The sequence below is a fragment of the Schistocerca americana genome, chromosome 9 (genome assembly GCF_021461395.2).
Source record: "Schistocerca americana isolate TAMUIC-IGC-003095 chromosome 9, iqSchAmer2.1, whole genome shotgun sequence".
Classification (NCBI taxonomy): Eukaryota; Metazoa; Arthropoda; class Insecta; order Orthoptera; family Acrididae; genus Schistocerca; species Schistocerca americana.
Genome location: NC_060127.1, coordinates 118095211 through 118108813, shown reverse-complemented (window position 1 = coordinate 118108813; position 13603 = coordinate 118095211). Strand labels below are relative to the sequence as shown.

Genomic DNA, 13603 nt, shown 5'->3' with positions numbered 1-13603 from the left:
ATGTTAGCTTAAAATACTGTCATCTTATTTTACACTTCGTTCCTGTCATTTTCGAGCATTCTGGCAACCCCACAGTTTTTGATATTTTACGATGTGGAAGTTTAACTCTCAGAGTGGTACAAAATATATCCTCCCCCTGCGTCGCGACTCCACGATTAAATTAAGTAAACAATTACAAAGCAACCTTAGTTTCAATATCTGGAATACTGAAGCAACTAAAGGGTGCAGGAGAATGGTTTACAGCTACCGACAGTGAGTCCTATTCCCACTTTATTTTAGTCTGGGAGTGAGAGACAGAAACTGTATCAAAAACTCACTACAAATTAAATAACGTATGCGCAATTATCACACCCTGAGACTCGCTTTCTGTGTCTATGAAATGTGGGAGAAAGTATTGGGAGAAGAGGTTACTTACAATTTGGGCTACAGTGGGGGTTTGCAATATCACAAGGCAGTATACTACCTAACACCCATCACACCAATAGTGTTCCATACCTCCCAATGATACACTATGAAAATTTAGTGTTAGTACGTGTATGGTACAAACTATTTAGGCCAAGTAATTTTTCACAGTTCAAGAGGAATGTTCTATACGGGTCATCGGCTTTGGCCAGTGACAATATTTAATGGCTGTTGTCACGTCACTTTTTCGAGCATATATTCACAGTTTTGTTTTTCATTAGGGAAGCGAGCAAATATAAAGCAAAGATTGGATGTGGTGATGAAGCTAAAGTTGATTGTGGCGATATACTGTACTGTCTCTTAGCCTGAGGAATAGGTTAGGTTGGGTGGTAATAGTTTGGTTGTGAATTGCCAAAGACAACGAGAGCAAATTGCCAAAGACAACGAGAGCAATACAAAAAAAGCTGGTTGTGCCGAACGACTGTTTTGTAGCTTAGCCCATTTGAAAAAAATCACCAATAATAACATGTTTACGGAATTTGTCGCATGTATCGTGCGTCACATGCCAAAGCTGACAACATGTATCAAATCTCAATCTGCAAACGCCCAAGATGTCTGACATATACCGTATAATTTTCTGTACACATATTGGCAAACTTATAAATCTTGCAGTATAGTGTGGGCCCTGTAATAGATACTATGTAATTAATGCCGTGTAGTATGTTTACTGTTTGTTCATTTCTTTATTTGACTCTAAACTATAAAAAAACCCTCTTGAACTTTATACCCAATAGAGGATTAACAGATTATTTTATTTTAAATTACTAAAACCTTGTGTCTTAAATAAAACTGCTAGCGCTCTGACTGAGACACACACACACACACACACACACACACACACACACACACACTCAAAACTAGAGAAAATACTTATCTGTGTAATTACTGGTTCTGCATAATTTCCGAATCTCACACTACTTAGTAACTTATGTATAAACTTCGTATGAGCACGTCCGATGGTATTAAAAAAAGTAAACAGAGCTATCACTACAGTGTTTTTGTCTATCACATTAATAATAGTGCATATTTCAGTTGTATAACAACTCGAATAAATGAACCGAATGATGGTTTACTAATTACTGGAGACAGTAAAATTTAAAGTTTTAATTCACCCTCTAACGTGGAGGTTGGTAACAATCGGCATATGCTTCCTTCAAGTGCACGTTTATTATCTTATTCTTCAATATTAGATGCAACAGCTCCTGTTTTGAAAATCAATATCACTAATTCTTAATAACGTCTATACAACAATGTAAATTTAATACATATTAGTTGTTCCAAGATATAACATACCTTTTCTGTCTGGTTTCGTACACCTTTTCACCAGACGGATTGAATCCTTCGCAAATTGGCGTCCTGGTTCAATAAACTTCGTTACTTGATCCATTTTCTTTAATAATGTAGATCCTGCTAACAAATATTTCTATTTAGTAACTATACAATGTACCACGAATGCCCACGAAAAGTAGAACGCAGAAGCCTCCACCTCCCTTTCACGAACAGCGACACGCTCCTACCCTCCTACAATACGCTTCCACGTCTCGACAGCTTTGGCGCACGTCACTTCCTACAGCTGTGTCAGAGATACCAACTAACTACACATCTGCACTTGAGAGTCATTGGATGAGCCACAATAAACAAGGAAGCATCAATTGACGTTAACCGTAGTTACTACCACAAGCGGTAAATGTAACAAATTGCAGTGTCAAGTGAATACTGCATTACGGATGGTGATATCTTTAACAATGAAGAGGTAATAAATACGGAATAGGAAACTCAAGCTTACAGGGCGGCGAAATTATTTAATTTCTCCGAACCCATTTCCTGACTACATGAAATAGTGGGTGTGATATCTGAGCAGGATATAAGGATTGTAGAAGTATCAAGAAGTAGTGAATCTAGAGTCGGTTTTGATTTTTTATGCGCCTCATTTTTTCCACTTAGAAACAGTCATTGCAGATAATGTTCTTCGATTGTTTATCGGACAGCGGTGCATACAGTAACATAACTAATTATTTATTGCTGTGGTACAGCTAGTTGATGCTCTCAATATACGCCCTCTTTTTAGGCATGGAAACTCGGATCGAAGTTCGATGAAAGCAGTTCTAAGAAATCGAACTGGAAGCACGTCCTTTTTTATTAATTTTTTTAAGTGTCGTTTGAACCTAAAGGCAACAATAGTTGCGAAGAATCCACAACCATGCCCGTTTCCCGGTAGGTCGTTCCGTAAGGAAAGTGTATTGTAAGAAGAAAAGAAATGTCATCATGTATCAAACAGAAGGAAGTGGTGTAGCAGGTTAAGCCTGTAATATTTTGTTACTGTCAATCAGTATTTCGGACCCCTCACTTTATTGCACACACTGTGAGAACGGTCCAACCACACTTGAATGCAATCAAGTGATCAAATCGCGTATTGTGTGCCAGTATTCTTACTGCTAGGTCGTGATATTTGTCGAAGAAAGGAGACCCTTTTGATTATATAAATTTTGTTAAAGAAGTGTAATAAACATTTACATATGATCTCTCTCTCTCTCTCTCTCTCTCTCTCTCTGTGTGTGTGTGTGTGTGTGTGTGTGTGAGAGAGAGAGAGAGAGAATCCTTTGACAAGTTTGTTCTTTCAAATGCTCAACTCTTTTACTCAAGAAGGCTTTCTACATTTATTACAGATCACACAATTTTGTAGGAAACTGGATGTCATTGCATAAGACTGCAATTTTCATGAGTGACTGATTATATTACTAGCTCAATAGACTGTTTCTTGAAGTTGATCATAGTTAATTACTTATTTTGATAAAAATGGGGTAGTGATCCTCCCAAAAATATTGGTTGTGATGACATACTGATTTGTAGCATAGCTTGAGATGTACGTTTGGTTGGAAAGTGGTAATTTGGATGAGTTGGGTGAATTCAATGAATGTGAATGCAAAATAAAGGTTGTCGTAACATATTGTTCTGGAGTGTAGTCCAGTCCATGTCTTCATTCAGTATGTAACACACTTTATCTTGTGGGAATTCAAGCTCTAAGGTACGAATACCATGCAGTCTTTGACAGCTCACTGAGCTTGTTTGAGTTTGATGCTACTATGAGTGTCTTTATAGCATCTGATTATGTCTCCAGTTTTCAGCAGTGAACTGTTAGGCACAGAAACTTGCCTAAAGCCCATGTAAGAACAGTCACAAGGCTACAAGGTAAATTCTGAAAATTTGTGTAAGACGACAGGCAAATCTGTGACAGGTATTTTGGTGCATGTCATCCACATATATAACTCTTAAGTCATTTTGAATTTTGGTTTTTAGGAAGTGTGTTTCATGTTTGTGTGAAAAAGTTACAAAGAATGGTGTTGAGTACACTAGATGTGTAGATATATCCAAAAATATGTAGTTGTGTACTATATTTGTATATTCTACATATTCTGATTGGATACTATATTTTGATTTTGATCCATATCTTTTTCAGTGAACGTGAATGGGGACCGAGTGGACAGAAAGTGGTGGACATTACCAAGTCTAGGAAGGAGAAAGTATAGCTGCCAAGGTAGGACTGTAAGTAAAGAAAGAAAGGGAAAAAAAGACAGAGATCTAGAAAATAATTTTTACCATGAGATGTTTTATACTATCTGAGAGGTCTTTGTATAATTTCCTTTAGATCTGGGTCCTTGTTGGGGGAGAGGGGGGGGGGACAAATAGTAGGTTGTAATTTTTTGGTCAGGTATTCCTGTGCAGAAATATTTTCCCACTCTAAGGCTCAGTGCTACAAAGCAAACGCACATTATTGGAGCTAGGGAAGGAGTATGGAAGACCTTGATTTGTTGGGAAAATTCTGGGAAGGCATAATGCATCTGCAAGTTACTGCTGCAACCTGCTCCAGGATTTGTAGACAATTATTAAGTTCTACATCTACATTTATACTCCGCAAGCCACCCAACGGTGTGTGGCGGAGGGCACTTTACGTGCCACTGTCATTACCTCCCTTTCCTGTTCCAGTCGCGTATGGTTCGCGGGAAGAACGACTGTCTGAAAGCCTCCGTGCGCGCTCTAATCTCTCTAATTTTGCATTCGTGATCTCCTCGGGAGGTATAAGTAGGGGGAAGCAATATATTCGATACCTCATCCAGAAACGCGCTCTCTCGAAACCTGGCGAGCAAGCTACACCGCGATGCAGAGCGCCTCTCTTGCAGAGTCTGCCACTTGAGTTTATTAAACATCTCTGTAACGCTATCACGGTTACCAAATAACCCTGTGACCTGACAGCAGTTAAAGAATTGTTGAGGGAACTTATGTGGGGATCACAGGGAAAAAGGTGTGTTGTTCCCCATGAAAATGATTTACTTGGGTCATTGAAGGGCTCTCAGAAATGGGGGTGGTTGCTGATAACCCAAGTATGCTGATAAAGTGCCCAAACAAGACCATTCCAGCCACAGCCAGGAGGTGAATGGAATGTCCTTCCAACTGGTTCTTAGCTAACAGCTTAACTCTTCATCTTTTAGGCTCCTATCGAGCAATCTCAAACACATGGCTGTATAGTTACTGAAAATAGAGATCAATGAGCACACACTGGGTGTGGCTCATTGTGCGAAGTTCTTAGGCACCTCGATTGGTAATGAATTGAGGTGGCACAAGCACATGGATAGGCTTACCATAAGGCTCAAGTCTGCTTACTTCGAACTTGCTGATCTTTCATTGCATTGCCTTGAAGACACGACTGTTACCATACTTTCACTTAGTACTGTGCTATGGAATAATCTTATGTGGTAGTGCTGCAAAAATAAAAAACAATTTTTGTACAGAAGCTGTAATTGTTATTGAACAGCTTGCAGAAGCCTCCTCAGGGATCATGTGATTCTTAACACTGATGTGCCAGTACATTTCCTCCATAATGGTATTTGTGGTTAATGACAAGAGTGAATTGAGGATGAACTGCAAATTTCAATTACGATACTAAAAGTATAAATAATTTCCATATCGACTGTACATCCCTTTCTAGGGTCCAGAAAGGAGTTGTGTGTTCTGATACACACATCTAAAACAGGTTGCTGGTAGATGCCAGGCAGAAAACTGAAAGTCCTTAGATACTGAAAAACAAAATAAAAGAATACATAGTTAGCCACACCGTCCACCATTTATGAGAATATTTGGCCTCAGGGATCCAAATTCCACTTAACAATAATGTCTGTATGAAACAGGTCATAACTTTGTTAGTATAAAAAAAGTTGATAGCGTTCTGTGTCAAGAAATGTAAATGCTTTTATTAAAAGATTTGGATAAAACAGCAACTCATTAGCTTAAGAGGAACAGGCGTAACTTTTTAAAGTAATTGTTTTTCTCCTAACAGCAATATGATTTGGGTAGATAGCTACTCAGCACTTAGAGTACACATAAAATGGCAGACAGACACATTCAAAATTAGACTAAGCAGTCGGACACAGGCATCCTTCAGACATTGAAAAACTTGGACAAATTCATACTCGCACATGTGCCCTCGGTTATATCTGGATGCTGAGGCCAAGCTCGTGTGCTTTGAAATGTGTATGTCTGCTGCTCAGTGCCTTCTGAATGTTGTGAGTAGCAGTCTGTCCTAATTCATAATGTTGTTATTACATTGCAGATTTTCCATTAGTTGTTTCTTTCCTAATATATGTAATGTAACGAAGATCCCTTTTCATGGGTGAACTGAACCTAGATACCAGATATCACCTTCATTCCACATTGCAGTGATGATGTGGAGTGTGACATCATAGTGTTCAAACAGAAAGGAGACCACAGGAATGACAATAATCATTTTGTGTCTGTTGTATAGGTTTTAGAAATGTAGATTGTAATGACAGATTGAACTGTACTATAGTCAGGGGTCTACGTAAGTTTGGAAGATGATAGTGTGACTGGGTGTTGGTAAAGCCAATGTGATTAAGAGATCTTGTGTGTAGTGACATACTGATCTATAGCATAGCCTGAGATCTAGGTTAGCTTGGATGGCATGATGAAGTGGCATTAAATGCTTCAGTTATTCAATATCACAATTATCAAGGTGAGTAGACCAGCATGAATCACAATTTGTTGTTTGTATACTCGACAGAAGTAGCCAGCAGTAGCTGCTGTGTAACTGGACTTGTTCCACACCCCTTAGTGCCCTATTTCTTGCTGAGATTTACAGAACATGGCGTGTGAGTGATGAGAAAATGAAAATAGTGTGTCTATTGTAGAGACTGTAAGGTTACAACAAGAGTAGAAGAGGGAAGGATGTGGCTAACATGACAGCAAAGTACCCTCCATCCTTTACTGTACACTCCAGCCTTTACTGTACACAGGATTGTAGAGTTTATACTTTTTTTGTTTCATTCATATGCGGAGCCTGGGATATGTAACCACTTAAATGTCTTGTCTCTGTATGCCCTGCAGTTTGGTGGTTGTAGTCAATTCATAGATTATTCATTTAATACAGGGTGTTCAAACTTAGTAAGTAGTCTTTTGGGGGATAATTGGCTTCTATCTTGAAGTGCTGTTGTTATGTTGACACTGTATCGTGGCAGTTTTATGGTGGGGTGGTTTGATCGGTAGAAGTCGTGCCTGAACTGCCACACTCTGCCATTGCTGACCTCGGCAAGTGGTTGCACAGTAGCTGTTAGCGAGTGCTGTATGTATTCTGCTTTGCTATGCATTGTACATTGCTCATTGTTGGCCTTTCTTTTGCAATGAATGAGGAGACTAGTACTGGTCCATGATGGGGTTCAGATACAACCCTCATGACACCATCGTAATGACTGTTATATCAGTTCTGCTTCCACTAGAGCACAGAACTTGGAAGTAGACCACCAGTGCTGTGAGAGGAAGGTGGGGCTCATGCTCTGCTGCACTTCTTTTCCCTTGGGCAATCCACGCTCTCATTTGTTTACACCGTCGCAGACTGACACAATATATTGTCAGGCTTCTCAGCATTTCTGTGGAGCTCTCCCAGGAGTCAAACTAACTACTGACCCTTGGAGCTTTGCCTCTTTCTACATATTCAGTATCTATTGTTAATCCTGATATGTGTGATCTCTCACATTTGGGCAGTGTTATTTCACAAGTATAAGAATTTGGGGAGAAAAATTACATGGATGGGATGCGCAAATGTTTTGTAATCAGTCGCCTTTGTGAACAAATTGCAATTTCCCAGCTTTGTACCAGTGAACTGAATTCTGCCTGCTGCTTTATTTACAACTAAACCTTTGTGATAATTTCATTTTATATTCTCACATATTAGTAGATCCAAGCATTTGGGTCATTCTCAAAAATCGGACATATTTTGTAAAATTTTTTTTTTTTTTTTGAATTTTGAAAGTAATTAAGTTTTATATATTTTTATGTTAGCACAATCAAGTAAATCATTACTCCAATAGTGGTTCCAGAAAAAGGCTATTTTTTTTCAACTAAAAAGTTTAACAGCATAGCTGGAGGGGTGCTTGGTAGTAATGGAGGTGAGAACTGCCTAAAATATCTGAGTATTGGGTAAGTTAGAGGTTAGTAATTGTCACTGAAACATAAAATGAATCATTATTTATTGTTTATACTCATTACAGTACAAACAGATCAAGATACAAATAGTACATCAGACCAAAATATTATAATTTTTCAAATCATCACATTAATACTTTTCTCGGTTATTGATGTTTGGTGGACTTAAAAAGAGTCATGATTTCACATCATTCTATATGAGAGACATCTTCTTTTTCAGGGAATACAAACAAAGTGGCCTAAAAATCTCAACCTACAGCTCGAAGCAAATTTGTGAAAGCAGCGAACAGTTTTAAAAACTAAAAAAATTGAGCTGCTATATGAAACATTAATGTAAACCTCAGCAAGCATACATAAGCTGCATAATTCCAGTACTACTTTTTAAAAAGTAAATAAAGTAGGATCATTTCAGTGCATGAGGCTGATCTTTTAATATTCTGAAAATCATAAGTTAGAGCTTAAGCCTTTTTTTTTTTTAAAAAAGTCACTGCCTAGCTAAAATATAAATTTCTCACTTATATATGGACATAGCTTTTCTAATTTGACAAATAAAAGAGCTTATTTTTATCATTTAATCACTAATGAACACTCCATTACTACATTCTCAACTCCGTGAAGATCAGTTTTCAGGGAGGTGTGAGTAATGGAGGTGACAAACATTCACAAAATTAGGTGTTTAGCTGCTTATTTTGAGGTTGGAATTTCCTATCCCCTTAGTGTTAATTTACAGTTAATGTGTTATCGGTTTATAATAATAAAAATAATAAATGACTATAACTTACACAAAACAATAACGTAGTGGAGGTGATGATTATTAAAGTTAATATTTCTTCTTGGCACTGTAATAATTTAACTCAAACTCTACAGTCATACAAGCCGCACTATAACTGCCCAAGAATTGCCTCTTTTCTTATGATAAAATTATTGTTCAGATCGTTGTTATTCTGATTGATTACAACATTTAAGTCGAATATTATCACAAAATATGTTATTTTTATGTAATTAAAGCTTAAAAACCATTAACTATGAAGATGTGGTCACTCGATCAAAAACACTCTTATCTTGGCTGATGCTCTGGTGACGTCACAGGCTAGGAGTAAGATGAAGCTATACTTGTGTTACAGTAGCTTTAACTGAAGTTACGACATTCTTACGTACTTTTACTACTAACAGTTTAACTATTTAGTGATGTAAAATGCAATTACAACTTTTAAGTAACAATTGAAAGGAATTTTGTGAAAGCTGATATTGGAAGCCTAGCAAAAGTCGATGCATTTATATTCTTTTTCCTATAACATCATCAAAATCACTTAAAACTAAGGAACTATAGAACTTTTGCTAATGAGTCCATATATTATGACTAGATCGTTGACTATGAGTCATAAGCTACAACCCAAAGCACAAATTGTTCTTGGTAAAATTCAGTGTTGGTTTACTTTGTAGGAGGCAATCAGCAGAGATACTGCATCTGTCAGACATTCTGTGGTGCAACAGACAGCATATTCGACCGCCGTGCGAGAGGGCCCATGTTCAAATCCTGGAAGGGTCTTTACTTTTAAAAGTTTTACACGAAATAAATGTCCGCCGCTCGTGGTCTCACGGTAGTGTTCTCAATTCCCGAGAACAGAGTCCTGGGTTCGATTCCCAGCGAAGTCGGGGATTTTCACCTGTCCCAAGATGTCTGGGTGTTAGTGTCATCATCATCATCATCATCATCATCATCATCATTCATCCCCATTATGGTCGGAGGAAGGCAATGGCAAACCATCTCCTTAGGACCTTGCGTAGTAAGGCAGTACGGGTCTCCCGCATCGTTCCCCTAAGCTCTGTCAAGTAGCATGGGACTTCATTTCCATGCGAAATACAAAAATAGCATTAGCAAGAACTGATTGTAACAGTTGTTAAAATTGTCGGCTGTATTATACCTAGCTTCTCATTAGTCTTAGTCTGAGAAAAGGATAACAGAGGATAACTGCATTTGCTTTGCAAGCAAACAATTCACTTTTTTGGAAAGCATTGCTCGTAGTTAAGATATAATCATGCAGTATTGAACAGTAGCCACAAATTTTGCCTGTGCTGTGCAGTGTCTTCTGTGATGTTAAGTTTTCTCAAATCCCTTCTTGTCTCTTCCAACCACCTTGTAGTGTTTTTTTAATTTGGAAATGAAATTAAAAATTTTCTTCTTTAGGCTATTGTCATTCATTCTACAAATTTGCCTGTAAAACTTTAATCTCCTCTTCCTTACTATGTCTGCAATTGTTTCTACATTTCTTTATAGATCTTCACTTTTCCTTTTCGTCCAGTTGTTATCCTAGTTCTTTTGTGGTCATAAAATTTTTCTGAGTATTTTTCGTTTTTTATTTTCCAGTTTTTCTTTTTCACCTCTTTTATTCATTGTTAGGCATTTAGATCCATGAAGTGCTTCCACTGAATTACTGTTGCGTAGTGTTTAATTTTTGCCTGGAATGATACTGATCTTTTGTTGTATTGGTTTCTGGTGAGATGTAAATGGATGAGCTCATACGGAGAGAAATAAAGTGTGTACAACATTCAGGTGCCACAAATGTAAGGGCTGTGATGTTTGTTAGTGTAAACTAACATTAGCGTCTGAAGCAGACTTCCTTCATACTTATGTAAGATGGTGAAACTGCAAAAGTTAAGCAATAAGTATCCTAGCCAAACAGTATGAAGATAAAAAAACATAGTTTGTAATGTAGTAAAATGTGTGTGGTCACATTAACTAGAAAATACCTTATTGAACATTATGTGGGGGAGCATATCTTGGAGATAAATTAATGGTTAACTTCACAGTGCAACATATTTTTAATTAAGTTAGTGAACTTGTGTGTTGACATGGCGGCGGTTTGCCGGTACAGTGCAATCACATTTTAAGCATCTTTTCATTCTCTGGAACACTTAAAAACAACGTTTCAGGAGGTTCTGTAGATGTATTTGTACAGTATGGTACTACACACCATTTTTGACCCATTTTCCAAAATGTAAATTCCAAAACATGACATCAGCGTGAATTAGCATTATGACAGTAGGCGCAACGAGCTAGCCAGTGATGTCACGAGGACTTGAATAGAGCGTTTTAGGGGACATTCAAATTATTTGAATTTAATTTCCGTTTTTATAAAAGAATACTAAATTTTAAGACGAACAACAGCATGTTAGGAGCAAAAAATGACATAATTAATCATTTAAGACAATTTCCAGAAAACGGTCAAATACCCTAGTGTGATCGCTGCTTGCACTTCCCCTTATATGAAGAAAAAAGCTACTAGAACACTGCATGAGACATTTATTGAACTAATAACTCTCAATCAAGGAGGTGAAGATGTAGCGTGGGACCGGGTTTGAAAATTTTTGAAAGAACTTTAAAAAATGCTTTTTAAAAAAAATACCGTAGTACCATGTTGTTAAAATTTTCTAATTGTTAAACTGTTTAAAAATTAAAACCCTTTATAATGCCTTATACAACTTAACATGTATGTGTGGATGGATATGTGCGTGTGTGCTAGTGTATACCTGTCCTTTTTTCTCCCTAAGGTAAGTCTTTCCGCTCCCGGGATTGGAATGACTCCTTACCCTCTCCCTTAAAACCCACTTCCTTTCGTCTTCCCCTCTCCTTCCCTCTTTCCTGATGAGGCAACAGTTTGTTGCGAAAGCTTGAATTTTGTGTGTATGTTTGTGTTTGTTTGTGTATCTATCGACCTGCCAGCGCTTTTGTTCGGTAAGTCACCTCATCTTTGTTTTTATATATAATTTTTCCCACGTGGAATGTTTCCTTCCATTATATTAACATGATGTGATTAAGATTGGTGTAGGGAACAAGTAATGGAGGTGAGATCTCACATACTGTTGTTCAAATTTTTAATAATATTGAATAATTTTGTTTAAAAATAAGTAAATTAATGATTTAATATAGTTTTAAACTAAATTCAAGATATTTGAAAAAAAAAAAACTAAAATGCATTTAAATAAAGCATGTTATGACCTGGGACCCAAATATGCCCGATTTTTGAGAATGACCCATTTGCGTGAATTGTCCGATTCCAATTGTAGTCATAGATTAATACTTGCTTGTGTATTATAAAGTGCATAATTTTATATTTCTGCCCATTTAAAGCAAGCTGCTATTTTTTGCACCTGTTTGGAATGTTATCAAGATCTGCATGGAAATTTTTGCAACTTTCTTTTATTCATATTGTACCTCACTGCACATAACTCTATCATCTGTAAAAGGTCTTAGGTTAGTATTAGTATGGTCTTCCAGGTCATGAAACAGTGAGCTGGTGAGGAGGGAAAACAGCTGGTTCAAAGTTTGTATCCTTTCAGTGTGTGTGTGACTTTCCTAAGGTAATCAATTGAATACCACAATGTTACATCATATTATTAATTTTCTTTTCAAGTAATCAATTCTGACTGGTTTGAAACAACTCACCACAAATCCCTCTCTTGTGCCAAATGTTTCTTCTCAGAGTAGTACTTGCATGTGAAGTCCTCAATTATTTGTTGGCTTCATTCCAATTTCTGTCTTCCCCTTCAGTTTTTATTGTGTACTGCTCCTTCTAATAGCATGGAAGTTATTCATTGATCTCTCAACACATGTGCCATCTTCTTGTCCTTTATATTGTCAGTGTTTTCCATATATTTCTTTGTTCGTTGATTCTACAGGGAATCTCTTCATTCTGTACCTTACCAGTACACCTAATTTTTCAATGTCTTTCTGTCTCAAATGCTTTGATTCTCTTCTGTTCAGGTTTTCCCACAGTTTGTGATTTACTACTATAAAATGCTGTGCTCCAAATGTACATTTTCAGAAATTCTTTCCTCAAATTAAGGCAGATGTTTGGTACTAAGAGAATTCTCTTGGGTTGGAGTGCTATCTTGGTCTGCGTTAATCTGCTTTTTATGTTGTCCTTATTTTGCCTGCTGTGTTATTTTGCTTCCCAGGTAGCAGAATTCATTAACTTCACTTGCTTTGTGGTCACCGATTTTTATATTTAGTTTATCCCCAATCTCATTACTGCTGCTCCTTGTTATTTTTGTCTTTCTTCAGTTTACTCACAATCCACATTCTGTATCCATGAGATGATTCATTCCATTCATCAGGCCTTACATTTATTCCTCAATTTCACTCAGGATAGCAATGTGATATCTTCTCTTTGATGTATTTTCACTCCAAATTTTAATCCCACTCTTGAATCTTCCTTTTCTTTCTGTAATTGCTTCTTCGATGTATATGCTAGACAGCAGAGACAAAAGACTGCATCTCTGTTTTACACCAATTTAATCTGAGCATTTCATTCTTAGTCTTCCATTCTAATTTTTAACTCTTGGTCCTTGTATTGTTGTTGTTGTGGTCTTCAGTCCTGAGACTGGTTTGACGCAGCTCTCCATGCTACTCTATCCTGTGCAAGCTTCTTCATCTCCCAGTACCTACTGCAACCTACATCCTTCTGAATCTGCTTGGTGTATTCATCTCTTGGTCTCCCTCTACGATTTTTACCTCCACGCTGCCCTCCAATACTAAATTGGTGATCCCTTGATGCCCCAGAACACGTCCTACCAATCGATCCCTTCTTCTAGTCAAGTTGTGCCACAAACTTCTCTTCTCCCCAATCCTTTTCAATACCTCCTCATT

At 37.3% G+C, this 13603-nt stretch overlaps 1 long non-coding RNA gene across 2 annotated transcripts in view; it reads left to right on the top strand.

Annotated features, from left to right (window-relative positions):
* Positions 1–2089: 2089 nt before the first annotated feature.
* LOC124550604 overlaps positions 2090–13603 on the top strand; it is a 37449-nt gene continuing 25935 nt past the window's right edge. Inside the window, exons 1-3 of one of the 2 annotated variants that reach the window (XR_006967724.1) lie at positions 2090–2215; positions 3920–3997; positions 8174–8292. This is a non-coding gene — a long non-coding RNA (uncharacterized LOC124550604). Of the gene's footprint in view, positions 2216–3919; positions 3998–8173; positions 8293–13603 lie in introns of those variants that run through there. The other variant, XR_006967723.1, reaches the window with a different exon arrangement.